This window comes from Cebus imitator, unplaced genomic scaffold (assembly GCF_001604975.1).
Source record: "Cebus imitator isolate Cc_AM_T3 unplaced genomic scaffold, Cebus_imitator-1.0 Scaffold69, whole genome shotgun sequence".
NCBI lineage: Eukaryota > Metazoa > Chordata > Mammalia > Primates > Cebidae > Cebus > Cebus imitator.
The window spans coordinates 2,076,043-2,080,451 of record NW_016107384.1 but is presented as its reverse complement, the minus strand read 5'-3'; the positions used below and the strand labels follow the sequence as shown (position 1 = coordinate 2,080,451).

Genomic DNA, 4,409 nt, shown 5'->3' with positions numbered 1-4,409 from the left:
TGGGTTCAAGCAATTCTCCTGCCTCAGCCTCCTGAGTAGCTGGGATTACAGGTGTGCACCCCCACGCCCAGCTAAGTTTTTTATTTTTAGTAGAGATGGGGTTTCACCATGTTGACCAGGATACTCTTGATCTCCTGACCTTGTGATTTGCCCACCTCGGCCTCCCAAAGTGCTGGGATTACAGGTCTGAGCCTCCGTGCCCAGCCTGCACTGATTTTTGTCTACCAAGTTGAATTTTTCTGGATCACGCTTTTTACAATTTTTATGTTACCTATAACATATTACTGTATCTGTAACAAACTTCAGCTTGTGCACTTCAAGGTGCTGTCAATCCGTTCCATTGGTTAAAACACTAGGATCAAAATGGTAGCTTACAAAAAAACTACTTTTGGCACCATGTAATATAATTGATAATGATTGTCTTTGGACAGTAAGATTACAGATGACATTACCAATTTATATGCCATATATTTCTACAAATTTTTATTTTATTTTTTTTTTATTTTAGAGATGAAGTCTTGCTCTGTCACCCAGGTTAGAGTACAGTGGCACGATCTCGGTTCACTGCAACCTCTGCCTCCCGAGCTCAAATGATTCTCAGCCTCCTGAGTAGCTGGGATTACAGGTGACTGCCACCAAACCCAGCTAGTTTTTGTATTTTCATTAGAGACAGGGTTCCACTATGTTGGACAGGCTGGTCTGGAACTCCTGACTTCAGGTGATCCACCTGAAGTCAGCCTAGTGGCTCACGCCTGTAATCTCAGCAGTTTGGAATGCTGATATGGGAGGATCACTTGAACTCAGGAGTTCGAGACCAGCCTGGGCAATATAATGAGACCTTGTCTCTACTAAAAATTTTTTTAAAACGAAAAATTTTGACCCAGTGCAGTGGCTCACACCTGTAATCCCAGCACTTTGGGAGGCCAAGGTGGGCAGATCACCTGAGGTCAGGAGTTTGAGACCAGACTGACCAATATGATGAAACCCCATCTCTACTAAATTACAAAAAATTAGCTGGGTGTGGTGGCACATGCCTGTAGTTCCAGCTACTCAGGAGGCTAAGGCAGGAGAATCGCTTGAACTTGGGAGGCAGACGTTGCAGTGAGCCGAGATCACGCCACTGCACTCCAGCCTGGGTGACAGAGCGAGACTCCGTCTCAAAAAAAAAACTGTAAAAAAATCAAATATTTCTAAATGGCTAAATATTTAAGAGAGAACAAAAGAGCAAAAATGATTCTAGAAAAATCACCTTAAAGGAAATCCTTAGGTGGGTGTAATCCTAGCAATTTGGGAAGCCAAGGTGGGAACACTGCTTGACCCCAGAGTCTGAGGCCACCCTGGGCAACATGGTGAGACCGTCTATAAAAATATGTTAACTAGGCATGGCAGTGCACACCTAAGGTCCCAGTTCCTTGGGAGGCTGAGGCAGGAGTATTGCTTGAGCCCAGGAAAGTCAAGGCTGCAGTGAGCCGTGTGCTCACACCACTGCACTCCAGCCTGGGCAACAGAGCAAGATCCTGTTTCAATATGAAAAAAAAAAAAAAAGAAAGAAATCCTCAAATATGACTTGGATTTAACTGCTTTTATTATTATTATTTTTGAGATGGAGTCTCGCTCTGTTGTCCAGACTGGAGCGCAGTGGCGCAATCTTGGCTCACTGCAACCTCTGCCTCCTGGATTCAAGCGATTCTCCTGCTTCAGCCTCCTGAGTGGCTGGTATTACAGGCACTCACCTCCACGCCTGGTTAATTTTTGTATTTTTAGTAGAGATGGGGTTTCACCATGTTGGTCAGGCTGGTCTCAAACTCCTAACCTCGTGATCTGCCTGCCTGGCCTCCCAAAGTGTTGGGATTATAGGCATGAGCCACCACACCTGGCCCTATTATTATTATTATGAGACAGCATCTTGCTCTGTTACCGAGGCTGAGTACAGTGGCACAATCATAGCTCACTGCAGCCTTAAACTTCTGGTTCAGACCCTTCCACTTCAGCCTCCTGAGTAGCTGGAACTCCAGGTGGGTACCACCATACCTAGCTAATTAAAAAATTTTTAGAGACGGGGTCTCACTACATTGCTCAGGTTGGTCTCAAACTCTTGGCCTCGAATGATCCTCCTGCCTTGGCTTCTGGAATAGCTGGGATTGCAGGTATGAGCCACAGCCCCCAATTTAATTGGTTAATTAGCAAAAATTTACCATCCCATTACACTAAAAATAACTTCTAAAATATGGCTGGTGCTTCAGTATCTGTGGGGATTGGTTCTAGGACATCCCATGAATACCAAAATCCACAGATACTCAAGTCTCTGATATAAAATAGCACAGTATTTGCACATTGCCTATGTATATCCTCCTATATACTTGAAATTATCCCTAGCTTGGCCAGGTGCAGTGGCTCACGCTTGTAATCCCAGCACTTTGGGAGGCTGAGGTGGGTAGATCACCTGAAGTTGGGAGCTCACGACCAGCCTGGCCAACATGGTGAAACCCTGTCTCTACTAAAAATACAAAAATTAGCTGGGCATGGTGGCAGGTGCCTGTAATCCCAGCTACTCCGGAGGCTAAGGCAGGAAAATCACTTGAACCTGGGAAGCAGAGATTGCAGTGAACTGAGATCGCACCATTGCACTCCAGCCTGGGTGACAGAGCAAGACTCCGCCTAAAAAAAAGAAAAAGAGAAAAAAAAAGAAATTATCTCTAGCTTACACTACACTAGCTAATACAATGTAAATGCTAAATAGTTGTTTTTGTCATTATTCACTAAACAGTATAATATAACATCTGTATATGTTCAGTACAGATAAAATTTTTTCCCTATTTATGATCTATAGCTGGTTGAAAACCGTATCCCATAGATACAGAGGCCCAACTGTACAACTTTCAAACTGCTTCTTGGTTCTGATCCTGATACGGCTAATAAAGCTTCTATCAGATTGGCCCTCCACAAATAAAAACTACTAAATCTGAACAAAACAACTACCTAAAGACACGACAAAGTCAGATTTTAGAGGGGAGGTCAACCGTTGGAAGAACGCAACAGTGTGGGTTGAGTTTCCCATTTTTGTGGTTGCTACCTGAGAGCAGTCAAGGCTGAACTCCCACAGAAAACTCAGTCTTTTTGGCATGAGGAACTAGAGAACAGTTTGGGGTAACAATAGCTGCTAGAAAATGAGGGAGAGAAAGGAAGAGCACTAGAAAGTGAGAGTCCCAACTTCTATGATATAAATGCTACCCAAATCTCTGGCAGATTCCGTAACATAACACACACACGGCAGACTCCAAGAGGCCTAGTTAAGGATAAAAGAGAGTGAGATTTAAGATGCCACCCATGAGACAGACTTTGTAGCTTGAGAATAACGAAATTAATTGCCTACTAGAACAAAACAAGTCAATACTCTTTGGAGAAGTAAAACAAAATCCAGAGTCTTCATAAAATAACATTCACAATATGTCCAGAATACAATCCAGAATTCTCAATATACCAAAAATGAAAACAAATCAAGGCAAACTAAAAAACCAAAACCAAACAATAAAAACCAGGAATGTGTGTTTAATTCTCAAAAAGAACAATCCTGAAATGACCCAGATGTTGTTGTATTAGCAGACAAAGATTTAAAAACAGCTATTATAACTATGTTCGATGACATAATAGAAAATGTTCTCAAAATGAAAAATGATAGGAAATCTCGGCAAAGAAAAATTGAAAGAAGCAAATGGAAATTGTAGAACTAAAAAATACAGTACATGAAATTTAAAAATTCACCTAACTGCACAATGGAGGTGGATAAAGGAAAGAGTGAGTGAATATGAAAATGCAGGCTGGGCATGGTAGTTCACGCCTGTAATTCCAGCACTTTGGGAGGCCAAGGCGGGCGGATCACAAGGAAAGGATTTCAAGATCAGCCTGACCAACATAATGAAACCCCATCTCTGCTAAAAATACAAAAAATTAGTGGGGTGTGGTGGTGTGCACCTGTAATCCCAGATACTCCGGAGGCTGAGGCGAGAGAATTGCTTGAACCTGGGAGGTGGAGGTTGCAGTGAGCCAAGAGCATGCCACTGCACTCCAGCCTGGGTGACAGAGCAAGACTTTGTCTCAATAAAAATAAAAAATCAAAAATAAAATGCATCAAATTTGATCCAATCTTAAAAAGGCAGAAAAAATAGTTGGGGGAAAAAAAAAAAACCTGGGGTCTACATCAAATTGTGAAAGATATGTATAACTGGAGTTCTCTATGGAGAGCAAAGAATGGGGAAACAAAATCTGAAGAAATAATGGCTAAAAATGTTCAAGGGCCGGGCGTGGTGGCTCAAGCCTGTAATCCCAGCACTTTGGGAGGCCGAGGCGGGTGGATCACGAGGTCAAGAGATCGAGACCATCCTGGTCAACATGGTGAAACCCCGTCTCTA

At 42.7% G+C, this 4,409-nt stretch overlaps 1 long non-coding RNA gene across 1 annotated transcript in view; it reads right to left on the bottom strand.

The window, feature by feature from the left end:
• Window positions 1–1,954: 1,954 nt before the first annotated feature.
• The window catches only part of LOC108306061, a 15,983-nt gene continuing 13,528 nt past the window's right edge, over window positions 1,955–4,409 (bottom strand). Inside the window, exon 4 of the long non-coding RNA XR_001825987.2 lies at window positions 1,955–1,964. This is a non-coding gene — a long non-coding RNA (uncharacterized LOC108306061). The remainder of the gene's footprint in view (window positions 1,965–4,409) is intronic.